General features: G+C 45.3%; 1 long non-coding RNA gene across 1 annotated transcript in view; it reads left to right on the forward strand.

The window, feature by feature from the left end:
* The window catches only part of LOC117357515, a 74,654-nt gene extending 58,293 nt beyond the window's left edge, over positions 1 to 16,361 (forward strand). The window contains exon 3 of the long non-coding RNA XR_004538815.1: positions 15,773 to 16,361. This is a non-coding gene — a long non-coding RNA (uncharacterized LOC117357515). The remainder of the gene's footprint in view (positions 1 to 15,772) is intronic.
* Positions 16,362 to 22,940: the final 6,579 nt, after the last annotated feature.

Here is a 22,940-nt window from a genome sequence, read left to right on the forward strand (position 1 = left end):
GCCAGATAGTCTTCTTTGACTGCTCCTCTTCCTGATTGTTTGTAAGAAACAAATGCTTTTTTCTTTTTCTTAACGAGGTCCGAGATTTCTGTAGTGAACCACTGGGGTCTGTTATTCCTCCGTCGTTTGCTTACTGTTTTTAAATAGCGATTTGTTGCTTCATGTAGGGTAGATTTCAGGTTTGCCCACATAGCCTCTACATTATTGGTATCGGCATGGTCTTGCAGTGCCCGACGGACGAAGTCTCCCATGCGTTTGAAGTCAGTGTCCCGAAAATTAAGGACCTTTGTTGTTGTGGTCGATCTGGTGAAACCCTTCCGAAGGTTGAACCAAACCATGTTATGGTCGCTGGAGGCCAGCGTATCACCCACTGAAACTTCCGATACGCTGTCTCCGTTGGTGAGTACCAGGTCTAGTAACGCCTGGTCCCTAGTGGGCTCCAATACCAATTGTTTGAGCCGTGCACCCTTTATGGAGGTTAACAACCTTCTGCTGCCGCTAGTTTGTGCGGTAAGTGCATTCCAATCTGCATCGGGCATATTAAAGTCCCCTACCAGTACTGTGTCCCCACGCAAGGTGATGTTTTCAATGTCTTCGATTAATTCCATATCCTTGTCTACCTGTTGTCTTGGAGGTCTGTAAATCACACCAAGATATAGGCATTTTTCATTTCCTCTAGCCAGGTTCACCCAGAGGGATTCCCCGGTATATTTGACATCTGTGATTATGGTAGTTTTGATGTCTTCTCTAGTGTATAGAGCCACCCCTCCTCCTAACTTGTCCTCCCTGTCTCGAGGAATAAGTTGTAACCCGGTATAACCATATCCCACCCATGTGAGTCCGTGAACCAAGTTTCGGATATCGCCACTATGTCTAGGTCGGCGTTTATTATTTCTGTCTCTAAATCTAGAATTTTATTGCCCAAACTGTGTGCATTGACATACATAGCTCTCCATACCTTATGTTTGCTAAGTCCCTGTACAGAGTTTCCCGCCTGAGTTAGTATGACCCTTGATGTATTGTTTACAGTGTGTGCACTTACCTCAGACTCAGAGTGGCGACTCACCTCCTCAGGATAGTTACTTACTGCTCCAGAATATGAATGGGTACCCTTCCCCAACTTACCTAGTTTAAAGCCCTTCGAAGTAGGAGGGCTAGTCGACGTCCGAAGACGTTCTTACCTCTTCTGGTCAGGTGGAGTCCGTCTGGTCCCTGAAGTCCCTGCAGTGCCTCTCCATGGTCCAGAAATCCAAAGTTCATCTCCCTGCACCATCCTTGTAGCCACTCGTTAGTCCTCTGGATACGCTCCTCCCGGGCTCTACCCTTGCTTCTCACCGGGAGGATTGATGAGAAGACCACCTGCGCTCCCAATTGCCTCAGCTTCTCACCCAGGGCTCCAAAGTCGTTGGGTATGGTCTCTGGGGTGTTCCTGACAGTGTCATTCTTCCCGACGTGGATGAGAAGCATGGGGAAGTGGTCCTGTGGATTGAGAAGTCTAGTCAAATTATCATGTTGGTCCCAGGCTCTGGTTTCTGTTTGTCTTCTGTTAACTCACTCACTAGGGCCTCCTGCCCATTTGACGTTTTCTTTTTTCTCCATGCTCACCATCCATCTTCTATCTCTGTACCTTCCCTTCCCATATCCAGCATCTCTTTCCCACTGTCTATCATCTCTCTTCTTTCTCTTTCTCCCCCTGTCTTGTGACCTGGGTCAAACCTCTCTATTCTCCTCCATGTAGCATCTTTTCCTTCCTTCCCTCCATTATCATCTGCAACATTTCTTTCTCTCTCCCCATACACCATCTCTCCCTGCTCTGCATTCTATGTCAAACTTTTCTCCCTCTCTCTTGTCCATGCATGTCTCCCTCTCCTCCACCACATGCAGAATTTCTCCTTCTTACCCCCCCATTGCATCTCTCCTCTAACTCATGTCCAACAATTCTTCCTTTCTCCTCTCTCACCCCCTCCCTGTGCTTTCCATCCCTCCCTCCTATTACCCCTGTACAGTAGCTTTCCATCCCTCCCTCCTTTCCCCGTGTGCAGCAGCTTTCCATCCCATCCATTCCACTGTGCAGCACTTACCGACTGACACCCCCCGCTCCCCCCATGTGATCTGCCATACTGTTGGGCATGCTAAAGCAGCAGCAGCGGTAGCTGGCTGATTGTGAACGGGCTGTTCTTGGCCTGCCCCACTAGGGTTTCCCTCTGCCATGTCATCAATGATGTTATCAGTGATGCAGCAAAGGGAAGGCCTCGGCAGGGCAGGCCATGAGCAGCCTGTTTCAGAGTGCTGCCTCTGCTTGCTGTCCACCGCTGCTGCTGGTTTAAGAGACTTGGAGGTATGTCAGGTCTCACTGGGAATGGGGGGGGGAAGGTTTGGTTACTGAATCAGTGAGTCCGATTATGGGAGATAACAAATCAATTTGAATTGATTCTCTGAAGTGAATTGGTGAATCGGGCAGCACTACTTCAGACCCTTGATGCAAGTGGAATGCTGAAACTTGTATGCAGTTTTTCTCATGCATATTCATTGTGGAGATTCTGATTGGGTGGGTGTGTCCAGTGCCTGGGTTTAGATTGTGAGCCCACTAGGGACAGAAAAAGTACCCGCATAAAATGTATACTGTGCTGCATATGTCTAGCAGCACTATGGAAATGATTAGTCGTATAGTAGACACCCTTGGTTATATGAATGGTCAACTCTTCCACCACTGTCTCAAAGTGCAGTCATTAAGCTTTTCCTCAAGCAATTGAAAAATCATTGCATTGCATGTCTTAAAGCATAGCTTCAAGGGGAAGCAATTATCTGTTGATCTATTTAGACAACTTGTTTGCAGGGCCAGTACATGCATATTAGTTGATCTAAGTGAATCTTCATTTTTGCACTTCCTTCCTTGTAACACACCGACCTATTAGTGGCAGCTCTGGCATGCACAAGTAAACCATCAAAAGTGAAACTCGACACACATACAGAGGCATTTTCAATATGATGTCTATATCTGATTTTGGATGTTTTGGGAAAAATGTCCAAAAACTCCTGAAGGGAAAAATGACCATTTTCAAACCAGAAAAATGTCCAAATTTTTTGTTTCAGAAATGCCCTTTTGCTAGATGTTTTTGAGCTCAGTGCATCTATCGTTTAAGACCATTTTCAAAAAAATAAAGTATAAGGAAAGAATGTTCAAAAACAATCCATTAAGATATATTGGGGGTGGGGGGGGGAAGGTTTGGCATCATTCTTAGTAGACTGGCCACACATATATCCCAGCAGAACAATGGGGAACCCTAGGGGGCACTGCAGTGGACTTTACATAAAAAGTCCCAGGTACACATCTCACCATTACCCCCCATACATTGAATGGGATGCCCTCCAAAACATACCAAATCCCTACTGTATCCACCTGTACACCACAATAGGCCTTATGTCTGCAGGCATCACCTATATGTAGGTACAGTAGGTTTTTGATTGGTTTTGGAGGACTCCCTTATCTGCAATCCACTGCATCGACAACTAGGCTACTCCAGAAACCTGCTTGTTATTGTAATAGGACTGGTACTAACATCATGATCTGCAGCTGTCATACAGTATGGTATGTACTATTTCTTTCACATCTTTTACACCTCCGTGAGATTTAGCTGCATTGCAGATGACCTGCATAGAAAATTGTCCTAAAAATGGATTTCAAGAATAGTGACTTGACGTTTGAGCAGAAAAAAAACATCCATCTGTCGCTTTGTGCTTCTTTTGAATGTTTTTCTCTTTTGAAAATGAGCCCCTTAATATACTCATACTGGAGTCATCTCAGAAATAACAACACAAACTCTCGATCATTTTTACATGTCACCCCCTTCTCACCCCCACAGTATTTTTTTCCCCACATAGTATGTGATATGTATATACTGTAGATATTGCCTATCTTAAGAACCTAAACAGTATAAAATAGTTCCATATCAAGGAACCTATAGAACTAGAAAAAATGAAAAGAAGCTACAAGGAGGTAAACTTAAAAGCAACATTAGGAAATACTTTTCACAGAAAGGGTGGTTGATGCCTGGAATGCCCTCCTTGTGGAAGTGGTGGGGACAAAAAATAGTGAAGGAATTTAAAAGATGTGAGAGAAATGCAGACTGCCCAATATATTCAGTGCTATTTAATTAGGCAGGAATGGCTCCTGGCTGGTTAAATAACACTAAGCTGGCTAAGCACTTGCCTGTATATTTATGTTATGTTATAGTACACTTCCCCCTCTATATTCGCGAATTCCGTATCTACGGATTCGCTTATTCGCGATTTTAAATTAAAAAATGTATTTTCTTTTTTCGAGCTATTTTTAAGCCCTGTAAGCCCCCCCCCCCCCTTAAGCCTTACCTGGTGGTCCAGCGGGTTTTTGGGGCAGGAGCGATCTTCCCATGCTCCTGCCCCGTGCAGATTTCTCACAGGAAATGGCTTGAGAGACTATGGGAGCTCAAGGCAGCCATTTCCTGTGAGCGATCTGCACGGGGCAGGAGCTTGGGAAGATCGCTCCTGCCTGAAAACCCGCTAGACCACCAGGTAAGGCTTAAGGGGGGCTTTTAGGGCTTAGAATAGCCGAGGGAAGAGGAGGTTAGGGGCAGAACCGGCCCGAATATTATTTGCAATTTTTTAATATTCACGGGCCGGCTCTGCCCCTAACCCCCGTGATTACGGAAGGGGAAGTGTAATCAGGTTTTCTATTCCACCTTTACCTATTCAGTTGAAGGTCAAATTACATTACAAGAGGTTGTGACAGTTACCCAGGAAGTTACAGTGGACAGTTTGACACGGACATTCAATAGGGTTACTAGTACAGGTCGATCAGTACAACTATTAATATAGTTAGGTCATAGTTACAGATACATAGTTGCGAGTACTGCACAAGTATGTCTTCATTGGCTCTTCATTTTGTCCCAGGAGTTGCATTAGACCAGTGTCTCTCAAACTTTCTCGAGCCGGGGCACACTAAAGTTAGTGGCCATGGCTTCAGGCACCCAGAAGGGCACGGACGTCACCATGATGACATTATGTTGATGTCCGTGCATGTGCAGAGGCCCTCCAGATGGGCCCTGAGACGCCAGTAGGGGGTGCCAGCAGGGAAGAGGGCCGGAGAGAAGGAGAAACATTGGCGCCAGCTGATTGCCTACAGCAGTGTTTCTCAACAACTTCAAGCTAAATACCCCTTAAGTATAACAAATATCAACTGAGTACCCCAACCACAGACCTCCCTAAGCCCACTCAAACTCTGCCCCAGATCCCATCCCCTTTACTAGTTTTAATGCAATTTTTTCCATTCATTTTTCATACACACACAATATATACTGCAGATATAAATTCTCCAAAATTACACATTTCAATCACTATATTGAAAATAAAATCATTTTACCTACCGGTGATTCTCTGCAGGCTGCTGTAATTAGCTTTAAAAGTGAGACTGGGAGGCCAGGAGGGAAGCTGGAGGATGCTAGAGAGGAGGCCTTCTGCGAATTGTGAAGTGCTAGCGCTGTACCGCATAGGAAAGTCAGCTGGCAGGTGCCTCTCTTCCTCCTCTGTGTGCCTCGGCACACAGTTTGAGATACACTGCATTAGACAGTTTAGAAATAGGCTTTTACAATTGCCATTCATTTACTTCAGGGTTGGCTCCCTGTCTTGGTACAGAAATGCTTTAAAAAGTTTTCTGAATCTGAGATCATTTGTTACCAGATCGCAGTATAAACGATAGTTGGTTCCAGCATTTTGCTATTTAATATTGGATGGCTAAGGTAATTTGCCTGGTAGACTTTATATTGTTGCATGCTGGGAATTTTAAGTGGAAAAGATTTAGTGCGACTTAGCCAGTTGTCCATGAAATTGAAAGCCCTAGCCAGCTTTGATTAGTGGCCAAATCAGGCCGCTTAAATAGCTGGCCAAAGCTGAATATCAACCTAGCCAGCTAAGTTTACAGTGGCCAAAAATAAACCGGATATTCAATGCCAGTCACCAGAAATGGCCCAGAGTTGACTATCTGGGCTTGGCACCAACTGAGGGAGTCAGGCTGCCCGACTCCTGCAATCTGAATATCAGCCCCAGAGGATCTCTATAGAATGAGAGGAGCATTCCTGTTCAAAACCTGAATGATTCTCACACCAGAAAAGGCATTGAGGATTTTGACAAGCTCCTGGAGGAAAAGTCCATTGTCTGCTATTGAGACAGACATGGGAGAAGCCACTGCTTGCCCTGGGATAGGGAGCATGGAAGGTTGCTACTATATTATTTGACTTTCTGCCACGTACTTGTGACCTGGATCGGCTGAAACAGAATACTGGGCTAGATGAACCATTGGTGTGATCAAGTATGGCTATTATGTTCTTATGAAATCTGAATGGTGCAGCAATTACAACCCTAAATACCTTACTGGGCAGATTGGCTAGGGCTTTATTTGCCACCATTTACTATCTTACTATATTTATGAAGGTGAAGAGCAATTTTGTAAGGTGTACCTAAAATTGGGCATTAATTTATTTATTAAGATGTATTTGCTGCATTTTTGAAGGGATTCACTCAAGGTGGTGTACTGCAGCAGTAAGTCAGACATAAGCAATAGACAATTACAGCAGTAAAAATATTCAAATAACAATACAGTACTCCCCCGATATTCGCGGGGGTTCCGTTCCAGGAACCCCTGTGAATCTCAAAAAAACCGCGAATACGGTTTTTCATGGGGGAGCCTGAAGAGGGCAGTGGGAGAGGGTAGCAGGAGAGCAGCCGGAGTGCCGCAAGTGCAGGAAATCACTTGCAGTATGCTCTGACCACCTCTTCCTGCACTGTCGGGCCTTATCCAATCAGGAGCTGCGTGTCAAAGCAGCTCCTGATTGGATAAGGCCCGACTTAGTGCAGGAAGAGGCAGTCGGAGCATACCGCGAGTGATTTCCTGCATTCGCGGCACTCCGGCTGCTCTCTCCTGCCTCTCTCGCTGCCCTCTCCTTGTCGGCGGTTCGCGGTCCGAAAATTCCGCAAATGACAGGGACCGTGAACCACCGACCGTGAACGACCGGGGGAACACTATACAAGGTATGGCATAGTATGCTACATTACAATGTCAACACAATACACAATAAAACAATTTAATAGACAGCCTAGGGAAGTGTTTCTCAATACGCGGTACGCGTAACCTTGGGGGTATGTGGGCCGTTTGTTGGGGGTAAGCAACTGCAAGGGATTCGTCCCTGCCCACCCCCATCTGAGGCCACTGCCGGGGATCCCTCCCTGCCTCCCACTCTCCCTTCTTGCTTGCCTGTCTGACCACCTGCTGCATCACCCATGAAGCCAATCCTGTTACTTCGTTGGAGCTGGACTGGCTCCCTGCTCCCCCAGCAGCACTCCGTGCAGGGACGCAGGCAGCGACTCATACGCTGCGTGGCTGACCCAGACCCTTCTCTCCGACATCAGAATTAATGTCAGAGGGAAGGCTTGTGGGCCAGTCACGTGCAGCATGTGAATTGCTTCACGTGCCATCACTGCACAGAGTTGCTGCTGGGGGAGGATTGAGTGAGTCCGGCTCCAACAAAGTAACAGGGTCAGCATTGGGGGTGGAGGATGGTGCAGCAGGTGGGAAGACAGGCAGGCAGGGAGGGATCCGCTGCAGCGGCTTCAGAAGGTGGTGTGAGAGCAGGGAGGGACCTCCTGGCGGCGCCTGCGGCTTCTGTGGATGCGTTGGCTTCGGGGGAGGGAGGGGTGATTTAGGTAGGCGGGACAGGCAGGGATTCCAGGCATGCAGTTTAATTTTGTGACAAAGCTGGAAGGCAGGAAGGAGGGGGCACAAACTTGACACAGAAGGAAGGGAAGGGGCATGAACATGGGACACAGAAGGGAGGAAATAAAAAGGAGAATTGATTGGCATGAGTATGTGAGTGAGAGATGGTGTACATGGGGAAAGGAAGAAAGTAAAATTGGGCATAGATAGAGAAGAGTGAGGTAAAGATGTATGGGGAATAGAAGGTTGAGAGGGAGAAATGTTGAATATGGTGGTGGAGAGGGCAGATTGAAGGGGATGCAAGGGGGAGGAATGCTGGACATAGTGATGGAGGGAAAGATGTGGCATTGAGCCAGAGAGGGGGATAGAAGGAGAAATGAGTATGGGGCTGGTGGGCAGTGGTGAAAAATGCTGCACATTATCTGGGCGATGAGAGGGAGAAATGTCAAGACAGATGGACAATGAGATAGAGAGAGGGAGACATATTGCCAATAGGGGTGGAGGAGAGAGGAAGAAAAGTTGGACTCATGGAGGGACAGAGAGAGATGTTGGTTAGGGAATTGAATGGGGTAAGGAGGAGAGGAAGCGTGCAGGAGGCAGAAAGAAAGAATTTTTGGATGCACAGTCAGAAGGAAATGCAACCAGAGATTCATGAAATCACCAGACAACAAAGCTAGGAAAAATAATTTTTTCAATTCAGTAATCCTGCATGCCGGTCCGATATAGTCCCTCCTTGGCGGCGTGGGCTGGCTCCCGCCTTCATCTGCCCTCAGCACGCCGTTGTTGCAGCTTGAATTCAACGGAGCTGGTCCTATGCTGGTTCGGGAGGGGGTGAAGCAGTGCTCCCACACTCCTCTCCGCTAGTGGCTGGACATGAACACAAGGAGCCGAAAGCCAGAACTTTCCCATCCACCACGAAAAGAAACAGGACCCAATTCTTCAACTCTTAACCGCCACCATAGAACCATTCAGGCATCAGACAACAGCTCCCTCAGCTGCCAGATCGGATCAACTGTCAAACTGGAAATTGGTAGGTGAGCTCAAAAGAAGCAAACACCAACGAGACTGGAAGTCCCAAATGAAAACAGCAGAGACAGAACAAAAAACCAACAAAAAAGAAATTTAAAAGAAAAATCAACAAAGGCAAAATAAAACAAAAGCAGGACAAGGGAGACAGCACAGACATCTTGTTGGAATATTCATTTCTATCTCTGTCTCTACCTCTGTCTTTATATTTTTATCGTTACTTTTCATAAATTGTTTCTTCAGGTACTTTAGTTAGATTGTGAGCCTTTGGGACAGTTAGGGAATTTCCAAGTACCTATCTTATTTATTTTTATTTATTGTATCTTTTAATGCATCATTTTTGTAAACCGCTTAGAAACCTCACGGTTATTAGCGGTATATAAGAATTAAATTAAATTAATCACCTGTGGGCAGGGTTTGAGCTGCCTGGGCCAATCAGGTCCTAAGACCAGCCATTCAAGAGATGGCTGGCCTGCCAGACATATGGGCTTGGCACCCGTACGTCTGGCCAATGATTTTAAGGTACAGGGGGATTGGGGAATCAAGGTATTGGCAGGGGGGTCTCACGGGTCAGCGAGGGGGCTGATTGGGGGTTCAGGGGGGTGCGTCGAGGGCAGGAGGGCCTGGGATCCCTCCTGCCTGTATTTTAGTGTGGGTGGGGGGTAGGGGGTTCACCTGGGCAGGAGGGGTTGAGCTCCCTCCTGCCCGATCTTGTAGGGGGGGTCGCGTGGCCTGGAGGGCTTGGGCTCCCTCCTGGCCTGATCGTAATCGGGGGTTCAGGGTGTCGCCGGGGCAAAAGGGCTTGGGCTCCCTCTTGCCTCGATCATAGTCGGGGGTTCGGGGTGTCGCTGGGCAGGATGGCTTGGGCTCTCTCCTGCCCAGATCGAGTCGCGGGGGAGGGCTGATCGCTGGAGGAGAGATGGACCATCTCTCCTGCCGCGATGGTGATCGTTCACCTCCCTCCGAACCGCGGCACTTTGGGGTGAGGATCGCCGGCAGCCTGCAGCGATAGTTTCAGTAGGCGGTAGGCAGGTTGCTGGGGTCGCTGAGTTGCAGCGGTCAGCTCAGCGGCCCCTTTTTCGGCAATTATATCTGTTTTGACTTGGTCTAAGTCAAAACATATAAGTGCCAACTAGACAACCTGCCTAAACTTTTGGTTATACTTGCTGTACGCCTATGTCTAGGTCGGCTCACCTCCCACCCACCTCCCGCCCTTTCCCCTCCTCTAAAAATGCCTCTTTTAGCTATATGTGTTTAGAGGTAGAGGAAAGGCCTAAGCTGGTTTTAGATACATCTAAAACCAGCTTTGATTATGGGTACTTGGACGATCAGGCTTTTTGATCGTCCAAGTACCCATTTAGGCCACTTTTTAGACAGGTTTTTTTTTTTTATTATTATGAGCCCCATAGCTTATAGCATACTTTTAGTTGCATGGGCTGCATGGCATACATAGCAGCAGCAATTTATGCCACCCATTGACCTGCACAGATGATCACATCTAAGTTTTGGTGCACCAAAGCTGCTTTGCACTTGTATTCTGTAACAAGTTACATGCACCTCAACACCATAACAGAACTGGCACTAAGCATACCCCATTGTGGCACCTTAATTTACAGAATTGCCCCCTGTAGTATCTGCCAATTTCATTTCTACGGATAAGTCATCTGAGTCTTCTAGTGAACCCATTTTGATGTTCGCCACACATTTTGTTCACCAGTTTTTAGCAAAATGATTGCTCCTTTTACATGTGACACATCTGACCATTTGCAGGGCAGGCTTTTGCCAGGTATGTTTGTTCCTACACCAGCTGCATGGCTTTTCTGAGCTTTTTATTTTGTCTGTGCCTTTGTGATGTTAGAGTTTTAAGGCTGTGTGCAATTTACCTGTTCTGTGCTCATTTTATGCTGCAGTCATTAACCTTAACTGGGGTTGCGCCACTTCATGAATTATTGCAACATCAAGTGTTTTATTTAGATTGAGATCAGGACCCTGTTTTATCAATTTCTCTTGCACCTTGGGAGAATTTATGCCAAATAGAATTCCGTCACGGATCACATCTTCGTTTCAGAAAATGCACAGTCTCTGACTAATAGTTTCAGATCTTCTGCAAATTTGTTCTATTGATTCATTTTCCTCCTATACTCTCTTGTAGAATTTATATCTTACAGTCCTGCCAAGTCTTCCACTTTCAGAGGGAGACTTCCACTTTTGCGGGCTGTCTCCCACACTCTGCCAAGGAGCTGGGATCTCCAGCTGAGCTGCTTCCCTTTTGGTTGGAGCAGGTGAGGCCTTCCTAAAACCTGCGGGACCAGCAGCAGCAGGGAAGGCCTTCCTAAAACATCATCTCCTGCTGCTGCTGGAAGAGGAAGGCTACCACTGGTGCAGTTGTGGGTGGGGCTGGGTAGAATTGTGGCAGAGTTGGGCGGAGTTCTAGGCAGGGCTGAACAAGGTTGTAGACAGAGTTGGGCAAAATTGAGGGTGGGGTTGAATGAAGTTATGGATGGAGGGAGCGGGCCCTAAATCTCCTGCAGAGAAGCTCAGCCCACTTGGCAGCTCTGATCTTATAAATGCTGGGTGAGAATTAAGAAGCACATACTTTTCTTAACTTTTGTAGTAGGGACTGAGGTGCTTACTTTTCTCAGCTGACATATCTCTCTCTGTATTATCAGCAGAATGGGGTGAGCCATAGGGTCAATTGCACTGAACTGTTTACACAGAATTGCAAATAAACTTCATATCAGGAAAAATACACCAAAGGTTTGGCCAATCAGACCTTAGACTTAGTGGGGATGGGCGGACCCGCTATGCCTAAGGCCTGATTGGTCCAGGCTTCTAGAGCCTGGGCCAATCAGGCCTTAGGCTTCGGCGGGATGGACCGGGAATGGGCGGGCCCGCCTCATTTCGACGAGGCGTGCCTGCCGGCTGGACGTGCAAGACCCATCTGGCCGTAAGAACAGGTTTGGTGGAGTGGAGGTTTGAGGGTTGTTAGCGCCGGGGGGGGGGGGGGGTTGCGTCTTCGGGCAGGAGGGATTGGGCACCCTCCTGCCAGCGATCGATATTGTCGGGGGGGGGAGATCGGTAATGTCGGGGGGGGGGGGGCGTCTTCGGGCAGGAGGGATTGGGCACCCTCCAGCCAGCGATCGGACAGGCCGCGGCCCGCTATACTTATAGTGGCAGAGAGATCCCTTGCCGCGATAAGTATAGCGGCCGCGTCTACTTACAATGTAGACCAGCATTTTGCTGGCCTACATTTTAAGCTTCTCCTCTACTAGGGAGACGCGTAGGGCCGCCTAGGTTCGCCTAAGGCCCGCCTAAGGCCCTTAGACGAGCTTAGGCATCTTGCGGATCTCCCTAGGCTCCCGGAGGTGCCTTCAGGCCTGCCTGGGGAGCATTTTTTTTTAAAAAACATGCATCCCGATTGGCTGATTAGACAGCTGTAGGACGCCTACAGCTGCCTAAAATTGGGACGCACTTTTGGAGAATCAGGGCCAAAGCATCCTTTATATTAGACATTAAAAAAAGCTTGAGACACTATTAGGAGCTCAAGTAGCCCAAACGGGAATACCCCCTCAGGGTACACACATTACCGAGTCTGGGATAGGAGCACACTGTAGTCATGGGGAGTCAGGGACAGGTACACGCTGTAGCGCTCGGTCTATGGAGTGTAAGAGACACGCGAATAATGCTCATGGTGTCCTAGCTGATAAAGAGGGATTATCCCCACTGATATACAACAAACATACAACATGGAGGGCTATGTACGTCAACGCCCACAGTCTGGGAAACAAGATCCTAGACTTGGAAACAGAAATGAGGAATGCCGACCTGGATGTGGTGGCGATATCTGAGACCTGGCTCACAGACTCCCACGGGTGGGACATGGTCATTCCAGGTTACAAATTGCTTCGTCGGGACAGGGAGGGTAAAATGGGGGGGGTGGAGGGTGTAGCATTATATACTAAAGATAACATTAAGGTCACCAGAATCACAGATGTACAGTACACTGGGGAATCCCTTTGGGTAAATTTGGCCAGAGGGAAGGACAAATGCCTGTATCTTGGTGTAGTGTACAGACCCCCAAAACATCAAGATGACCTAGATATGGAACTAATTGGAGATATAGAGAATATCACCTTGCGGGGGGACACAGTATTGGTAGGTGACTTCAACATGCTTGATGTGGATTGGGTCACACTTTCCTCTGCTTCCGGCAGCAGCAGGAAGCTATTAAACTCTTTGAATGGATAATTGAACCAACAAGGGATCAGGCAATCCTGGACCTCCAAAATGTCAAACTCAGGGGCATGTTAGAGGTATGTTATGGGCAGGATATGGGCGAGCTGTGGGCCAGGTGAGATTTGGATACCTTGCGGCAATAATCAAACCTTTTGCAGGACATCCTAGACTGAACTTAGACGTTCCAAGTTAGACCTGTTTTACAACCGTCTAACATGGATATTCCTATACTGCCACAAAAATATCTGTGTTCTTTGTTTTGCACTATTCATAATATGGATGTTTCAGCTGGTAAAATGGACATTTTCCAGCTCATATATGTCTATTTCTCATATATTTTAGAACACACTGTTGGCAGAGCCTGTTCTAAAATACTTGAGAAATGAACATCCATATACTGAGTTGCATGCCATTTCTAAAATGCAATATATTCTTACCTGAAATGAAGGTATTTATACTAATTAAAACTTCTAATAGATATGATATGAAATGGTAGAATTGTATTCCAGTTTGTCAAAGTATAGATAAACTAGTGTTTAAGCCCGTTAACGGGTGCTAGTAAAGCCTCCTTCTCTCACATGTCCCCTATTTTCAGCCCCAGCTCCAAACCCATTTTTACCCACCCACCCCAGGCCCCTTCTCCCATCTGTTCCCTTTCAGCCCAAGCCCCCTTTTCTCACCAGCAGATTTCCCTCCCCACTCCACTTCCCTGTCCAGCAGCATCTCTTCCCTGCTCCCCCTCTCCCTCTTCATTGCTCCCCTGGCCCAGTAGCACCTCTTCCCTGCTCCCCCGGTCCAGTAGCACCTCTTCCCTGCTCCCCCTGTCCCTCTTCATTGCTCCCCCGGCCCAGTAACACCTTTTCCCTGCTCCCCCCCGTCCCTCTTCCTTGCTCCCCTGGCCCAGTAGCACCTAGTTTTATCCCGATACATTAATGGGTGCTAGAGTAGATGTCTGTCTGTCTGGGGATTTTTTTTTTGTCTCTCTCTCCTTGGACGCTGTCTGTCTGTCATTCTTTCTGTCTGTGTCTCTCCCTGGCCCCCTGTCTGTCTATATTTATTTCTATCTCTATCCTCTTCCCTCAATCCTGCATGTGCCCTTTTTTCTTTCTCCTCCCCACTTTCTTCCAACGCCTGCTCCCCCTGTCCCTCAGACTTCCATTCAGTGTCTCTCTTACCCCTTCCTGTGTACTGTTCATCCTCTGTCTTGCCGCTTCCATTCACTGCCCTCTCTTCTCTTTCCATCCAGTGTCTTCCCTCTCTCTCTCTGTTCCATATGGCATGCCCTCCTTCCTTTCCCCCTTCCTTTTTCCCTTGGTCTGGCATACCTTCCTCCTTCCCTCCATACCCTGCCATCTCTTCTTCCCTCCAAGCCATTCTCTCCCCCTCTGCTCCTTTTCCTCCTTGAACTTCATCGGGCAGCAGCATTCACAATTCATTGCTGTTGCCAGCTTCAGGCCTTCCTCTCTGTCGGGTCCTGTCTTCATGAAAACAGGAAGTAGGCAGGACCCGCCAGAGAGGAAGGCCTGAAGCCGGCAACAGCAGCAAATTGTAAACGCTGCTGCTGCCCGAAGAAGCCAGGCCTTGAAGCACCTGAGCCAGACCGCTTCTCTCCCCTCCCAGCCCAACCTCTGCTGACCCTGCTATCTCTCCCTCCCATGCGACCCTCCCAGCGAGATGACTTTAACAACTAACCTCCCTCCAGCGTTGGCAGCCACAGCACACTAAACAGGCTGCTTTGCAGCTTTCTCCTGCCGGTGAAGCTTCACCGATGACAGGAGAAAGCCGCGAAGCAGCCTGTTTAGCGTGCTGCGGCTGCCAATGCTGGAGGGAGGTTAGTTGTTAAGGTCATCTCGCTGGGAGGGTCACATGAAAGGGAGAGATTGTACGGTCAGTGGGTCCCGGAGTGAGGATGCTGCCGCTTAGTGAGTGAGGGGAGGAATGCTTGCACGGGTGGAGCTGTGCTCAGGTAAAGAAGGTATGCTCCCCCCCCAAAAAAAACGTGCGTGTGTGAGGAGTGACAGGGAGGCGGGCAGGGAGAGAGCTTGCCTGCTTCTTCCAGCGGTTGGTGAGTGAGGGCGGGAGGAGGAGAGTGTCCAGATTGATCCCTGCTGCCACGTTCTAAAATAGAATCCGGCCACGGATCAGAAAACACAGCGGCAGGGATCACGAAACCCAAAGTGCGCATGTGCGCTTAGGGATTTATTATATAGGATACCTGTCTGGTTTTCCATTGAAAGGATGAAAGGAGTGACCACTTATAAACACCCCCCATCAGAACCCCAGATATAATGTAGTTATACAGTATGTATGACACATATTTGGCATCCAAGCAATACATGATACTTAAATCCATTAAGGGCGTTTTATACAACTTTATTTTATTTCTATACTGAGAGGTTTTGACACACAAAATTTTATCTCTTTCTATTGTTTGCTAAGATAAAATTGTAAAGCCCATGGCTTGCTGGATATGAAACCGTTCATCACCAAGTCTTACTGCTCCTGTAATGGCTGGTAGATATATACAGAACACTCTCTGTACTTCCCATTATATGGAGGCAGCTGAAAGAGTACGTATTTGATGACCACAAGACATTTCTTTTTGCTTTTGATTTGGAAAATGACAATGTTTTCTGTTATATAGAAACACACTACATAATTGGGGTTAGTGGGTTATACAGTGCCCTTATGACTCAAAACAGCATCAAACGCGCAGTATTTTCCAGAGACTCGTGATAAGATATTTATTTGTATATTTTTCTGCAGGTTCCTGCGTGAAAAGAACATGAAACAAACTCTCAGGAAAATCAAAAGACAAGACTAGAAAAGAACACAGAGCAAGAAAAAGAGAGAAAGATTCAAAGAAAATCAGAAGCATGGTTTTCTGTTTTGCATAGCATTCTTCTAAATGTATTTTGCCCATGTGACACCCAGTAAATGAATCTACAACAAGGTCTCAGTTCTATAAAAGGGCTCCCAAATTTGGGTGCCAAAAAATGCTTGTTAAGCGCTATTCTATTAACGGAGATTCAAGTTAGAGCACTATTTATAGACCAGCACTTAGCGTAGGGATCTACACCCCCAATTTTGGGTGCAAGGATTTACACCAACTGAACCTTTGGTATAAATCCTGGCATGGATCCTCTGAATTCTATTAACACCACATGCAAATCCTAGAAATGCTTCTGACCTGCTCATGCCTTTCCTGTAGCCATGCCCCTTTTCGGATTCTCGAGGAAAACATGGGTACAAGTGGATCGGTTTTTCACTCTGTCAAAAATTACAAAGACTATGGGACATTCGATGAAGTTACAGGGAAATACTTTTAAAACCAAACCAATAGGAGGAAATATTTTTTCACTCAGAGAATAGTTAAGCTCTGCAATGCATTGCCAGAGGTTGTGGTAAGAGCAGATAGCGTAGCTGATTTTAAGAAAAATTTGGACAATTTCCTGGAGGAAACGTCCATAGTCTGTTATTGAGAAAGCCATGGGGAAGCCACTGCTTGCCCTGGATTAGTAGCATGGAATGTTGCTACTCCTTGGGTTTTGTCCAGGTACTAGGGACTTGGATTGGCCACCATGAGAATGGGCTACTGGGCTTGATGGACCATTGGTCTGACCCAGTAAGGCTATTCTTATGTTCTTATGTAAATCTTTATTGAATAGCGGCTATAAAGATGTATGTGCAAAATCCAGTAATTGACAACAGAAATATTTGATTTTTTCGTGCTCAATTATCAGTGCTCATTGACTCATTAAGCAATTAAATTGCATGCATAATTTGGGCACGCACCTAAATTTGCTCACACAATTTTGAGCACTGCAGTGGCGTACCTATCATATGTGATACCCGGGGCCCATCATTTTTTTGACACCCCCCCCATCTATATGAAAAATATTATTTTTAGTAACACTCTACATATCGCAAAACAAGAGTGTACCTAGGAAAAGGCAGCATCTTAAACACTGCAGTGAGCACTAGAACACCAACACATACATTGTAAAACTAAACAAACCAGATCCTGCACAATCAATTGATCCTGTACAGTCGATGCTATCAGAAAGCCATGTCCCTTTCATACACACAGACAGATACACCTTTGCCCAATATGGAATAATCACAAACTAAAAATAGAAATACGTAGACAAAAGTTAAACTGAACTGCCATGAAACCAGACTCTGCATACAATGCAACACCACAAAAACAGTAATACATGTCCTCTAATACTGTGCAAAATATAAAGACAGTAGATGTAAATTTGAAAAAATTGTCTAATACTACTGTGGGTGTGGCTAACACCAGAAGTGGTGTTAGGTGGCCTAAAGTGCCTACGGAGGTGCGATTCACATCATAGAAAGGTGCTGGAAATGTAGGCCACCAAAACCCTGGCCTACATTTCTAGTGTCTACCTATGCCAGAGTCGCAATTCTGTATCTGGCACTGTCGCTTGATTGACACATGATCAGCAACCGCATTTAAGGCAGCTGTTGATAACGACGCCAGTCATAGAATCTAAGTCTTCGGCCTCTGATTTTTCACTTTTTTTCATTTTGTTAGAAAAATATAGAACCAAAAAAAAAAAAAAGGAAAATTGCTGTACTGGTAAGTGTATAGCCCTTTATGGAGACTACCCCAACTTTGTTGGTTGGGCTGAGAACATTTCAGCAGCCCATCGCACTCATAACTGGTTAAGTGCTCTTCAGTATCCAATACTGGCTAGCTCAGTGGGGTTTAATGAAGCAGGAGCTTACATAGTAACATAGTAAATGACAGCAGATAAAAACCTGAGTGGTCCATCCAGTCTGCCAACCATACAAGCTCCATAAATTAATTGTGTTTAAATGCTCCTTTTTCTTAGATATTTCTAGGCCAGAAACCCAGAGCCCTGCCCAGTAGTGTGCTTAGGTTCCATCTACTGGAGTCTCCATCAAAACTCACTCCAGCCCATCTTGACCATCCCAGCCATCGAAACCCTCCCCAGCCTGTCCTCAACTGAATGTCCTTATAGGGGACACAAGCTATGCAAGCCTGCCTAATATTGGCCTTGGTTCCTTCAATGTATACCCATTATTTTCTGATTAGAAATCTTCTCCATCACCTCCCTCGGGAGCGCATTCCACGCATCAACCACCCTCTCCGTAAAGAAGAATTTCCTAATATTACTCTTGAATCTACCAACCCTCAACCTCAAATTATAATTTCTGGTTTTACAATTTTCCTTTCTCTGGAATAGATTTTGTTCTATGTTAATACCTTTCAAGTATTTGAACGTCTGCCTGGCTAATCCCTTTTAAATATAGAATCCCCCTCCTCGAAAAACAACCAAGAATGCAGCCATAATCTCATCAGAAATTTCAAACAATGCCACATTTTAATCTGACTAATGTATTATGCTTTATTGTTTCAGTGTATGGCTGTATGCTAAGTTCTTCAGACTCAGCCAATTAAGGTCCATCAAAGTCATGAAGCAGCACCTGAAGATTCACTTGTGTTCCTCCTTAAGTCTGAATTACTTACAAAGGGTCGCTGAAAAGTTCTCAGCCCAACCAAGAGAATGATGTGGAGCTTTGAAAATTACAAGTTATTTCACACTTTTCTTAACACTTTTCATTTCATTTCATATCATTGGTTGGGCTGAGAACATTTCAGCAGCCCCTCATATGCTGTCACAAAACCCTTTTACATTTCTATTCTCCTGGCCTCTTGGCCTAGCTCTTTAGGTAGCGGCTGTGAGAACCCTCCCCCCTTACCCCCAGTAATCTCTCTTGCTCATTTGCACTGAGCTGCCCTGTTGCTCAATTAACCTTTGAGAAATTTCTTTGGCTCTGTAGCAAGCTGTGCTCCTCTTCATTAATTATCTTCCCTCAACCATTTCTTTCTAAGTGGTACAACCTTTTGCTCTCAGTGGGTCTATATGTTATAAGCCAAAAATCAACAGTGATCAATCTGGAATCATGTAGGTATTTGAAATCAGAGCTCACATGCATAATCCTTTCCTTGGAGCAGGAACAGTTAATTTACAGGGGAATTTTATAACAGGGCACCAAAAATTTACAAAATATGTCTTTTATATGCTTATTTTAAAAAAGGACTATCACATGTAACCTTAAGGAGGTAAAGCTAATGATAGAAATGCAAATTCAACTCCTGCTCAAAAAGCTACAGGGTTTATTAATATCAAAAGTACATCTATCATTTATTCTTTGTTTGAAGGGGACTTCAGAAAATAGAAGAGCCCTACTCAGTATTCATCTCATGGTTACAAGTAGCTCTGCGTTATAATCACTGGTCTCTCTTTTTAAAGTAACCCCAAAATAATTTTTGTAACGTTTTCTGTGATGCAGTTAAGATGAGAATAATACTTATCTGAATGCCTGTGAGCCTCTAAATCCAAATTCTCTTTGTCAAGTTTTCAAGTTTTATTTAAAATTTGATTAGTCACTTAATCATACATAAGTGATGAACATGGTTAAAATAATTTTTTACAACGTTCAGGGAAACAATACATATGACGTAGACTTGATGTACAGGACATACAGTACAATGAGGAAAAAAGGGTAAGAAATACAATAACTGATAGAAAATGAGACGAATAAGGGATAAGATAAAAGGAAGGGATAAGCGAGAAGGGTTAGTTCAGAGGTCAGAAATTGAGGGTGCAATCCTAACTTGGGGAACTAACAGTCAAAAGCATTTTTAAAAAGAAAGCATTTTAACTTGCTCTTAAATCTGTCCATAAGACGCTCTTCACGTAAGTGAATGGAAAGGGAATTCCATGTTTGTGGTGCCGTGACAGAGAAAATGTATTGCTGTCGTGTGCTGATAATTTTAAGGGAGGGGACAGTCAGTAAATGTTGGTCATTGTATCTGAACATTCTAGTGGGAGCATTAGGAATCAAGAGTCTGTCAATGAAGGCTGGAGCTTTATAAAGAAGTGACTTAAGAGATAACAAGCATATTTTATAGGTTATTCAATGAGACACCGAGAGCCAATGAGATTTTTTGAGGAGTGGTGAAACATGGTCCTAACTCACTTTGCACTAAAAACATTGCTTGAGGAGGTCTCAGATCATAATTGTTGTCACACCAATAACACTATATAATACAATTTTTGTTCCTGGGCAGTAAGTTTAATTTCCCAATTGCCCATGCCTAAAAAGTATAGAAAATGTCTGTTATTTGCATAAACTTTGCTGTTCTGACCAGAAAAGTCAAATTTTGTGATTTACCTATTTAAAATGAGAAAATGCTGAATTTTCATCTTTTCATTCTTGTAAAGTCATAAAAAGCAACTTATGAATCACAATTGACATGTATTTACATCGAAGCTATACAAAGATGACCACAGAAGATTTAGAAGTGAGTAGTTTTTTGAGATTTGTGATTATATTGTAAGTCTCTTTCATGAATCAGACCCCAGATGTAGACTCCCATCTTGTTCTCATTATATTGTCCTTGGTAGTGGCATTTGAAGTCCAGTATATCCTGGTGGAAGCGCGTTGCCGTCCATCAAAGCCAGGGGAGGGATGGTGGTGTTGTCATCATCGATGCCGGGGGGGAGGGGACCGGTTGCCATTGCTGGGGGGGTGTGTTGCCATTGCTGTGTGGAAAGGATGGTGGAGGGAGAGAAAGGGGGCAGATGCTGATGGAATTGGTGTGCAAGGAAAGGGGGAAGACATAAGGGAGAAGGATACTGGATGGATTTAGGTTGGAGGGAAAGAAAGGGGGCAGATGCTGATGGAATTGGCGTGCGGGGAAGACATAAGGGGGAAGGATACTGGATGGATTTAGGTTGGAGGGAAAGAAAGGGGGCAGATGCTGATGGAAGGGGGGGGAAAAGAGAGGAGAAAGTGAAATGCCAGAGCATGTGGGTGTAGGAGAGGGAAGGGAAGAGGATAGAGATGCCAGATCATTGGAGGAGGGAATGGAAGAAGATGGATGCCAGACCAATGGGGGTGAAGGGAAAGTTGGAAGGGGGAGGAATACTATTTCTGGAAGTGGCAAAGAAGGACAGATGAAAGGAAGAGAGTGACAAGAAGATGAGGAGAGCAGAAACCAGAGAAGACAAAGGTAGAAAAAAAAATTCTGTTTATTTTTTTTGCTTTAGGGGATATGCATCGCTGTTTCTGTGGTATTGCATTGTATTCAGAGTCCAGCTTCTTGGTGGTTCAATTTAAACTTTGTCTACGTATTTCTATTTTATCCCCCCTTTTACATAACTGTAGAGCATTTTTTTTAGTACTGACCTTGGTGATAACAGCTTTGTTTGCTCAGAATTCTATGAGCATCTGAGCTGTTATCACCATGGCTAAAAACCGTACTACAGTTTTGTAAAAGGGGGAGAGTTTAGTTTGTGATTACATATTCAATACTAGGCGAAGGTGTTTTCTGTGTTCTGTTTGTATGAAAGACATGGTTTTTGTTAGCGTTGACTAGCCTTGTTTGGCGAAATGCATCGGGCATGGTTCTTGGGAGCACCTTGAATAAACCTGACTTGAATCTCCTTATTTTCTGCCAATCTTCTTTTATTTCATGTTGCTTGCCTTGTTGTTTCATTGCAAGTTAACATACATGGAGTGGAACATACTAGAGGAGTTACAGATTTGGTTGTTTATACATACATATGGGTTACAGTTGGTTGATGTAGAGTGAGGTTGATGTAGAGTTAGATGTTGTAAACTTGGTTATTAATATAGATTTATATTTCAGATAGTATTACTGCTTTACAATATATTTGAACACTTTTATATATGCATGGAAAGGGTTCAGAGTTAAAGTCCTAGGTAAGTAGGTGGGAAGGGAAGGAAGGGGGATTTGTTCAGAGATGTTTGGGGGTTGCATAGAAGAAAAACTGTGCACTGGTATGCTAATCTTTGTTTGTTTTGAATAATAATAAAAAAAAGAAACATAAGTGAAAATAAAGAAGTAAATAAGAAAACAGATAAATGGGGGTGGGGCATGGGCAGGTCAGTCCCAGTGGTGTCCAGTGTACTTGTGTGCCAAGGGGCCCTCAAAGAATTAATCCTGCCCTGCTCAGTTAGCATTTTGTGCTTCCACCTGGGGAAAAGAAGGTTTAGCTGGTTGGATAACCCTCTTCTCTCCTCCCAGAAAAAAATCTGAAAAGAACAGTTTGGTTAATAAATAAAACAAGTTTATTTGGACTACGTACGTGGAGGGGCATAATCAAAAGGAACGTCTAAGTCCATTTGCGTCTAAGTAGCAAGTCGTCCAAAATGGAAAACAGCCTAGGACACATTTTCAAAAAATACATCCAAAATTTTTTTTGTTGCTAAATCGTCCATCTTTATACCACATTTTTGTCCAACTTTCCGTCCAAGTCAAAAACGCCTAGAACAAGCCCTGTTGGACGTGGGAGGGGTCTGCAAAGTGATGGACTGAACACCCAGACATGGCACCTAAATAGTGGGGTACCTTACAGGGCACTGCTGTGAACTTCACAAAAAGGGTGCCATGGCTTCTCCTCACTACAGCTCCCTTATAGGTCATGGTGAGCCCCCCCCAAACCACCTCCAGAATCCCCTAGACCCACTTATCTACCACCCTAATAGCCCTTATGGCTGCAGGAGCCACTTATATGCCAGTAAAAAAGGGTTTGGGGTGTATAGGGAGTGCACATGTTTAAGTATCAATGCAGTGATTACAAGGGCTTATGGGCATGGGTCCTCCTCTCCATGGGTCCCTAACCCACCCTCAAGACGGCTTAAGCTACCTCTGTGCTGGATGATTAGGCTTTCCTATGCCAGGCTGCCAAGTGATGATGGTCTGGAGGCTGAATTTTAAAGGTGTGATTAATATTTTTATGGGGGGGGGGGGGTCGGTGATCACTGGGGTAGTGTGTGGGGGTCTGTTTTATGTGTTTGCAGTGCTTATCTGGTGATTTTAGGTGTTTTTTTGTGACTTAGACCATGT

The sequence above is a fragment of the Geotrypetes seraphini genome, chromosome 3 (assembly GCF_902459505.1).
Source record: "Geotrypetes seraphini chromosome 3, aGeoSer1.1, whole genome shotgun sequence".
NCBI lineage: Eukaryota > Metazoa > Chordata > Amphibia > Gymnophiona > Dermophiidae > Geotrypetes > Geotrypetes seraphini.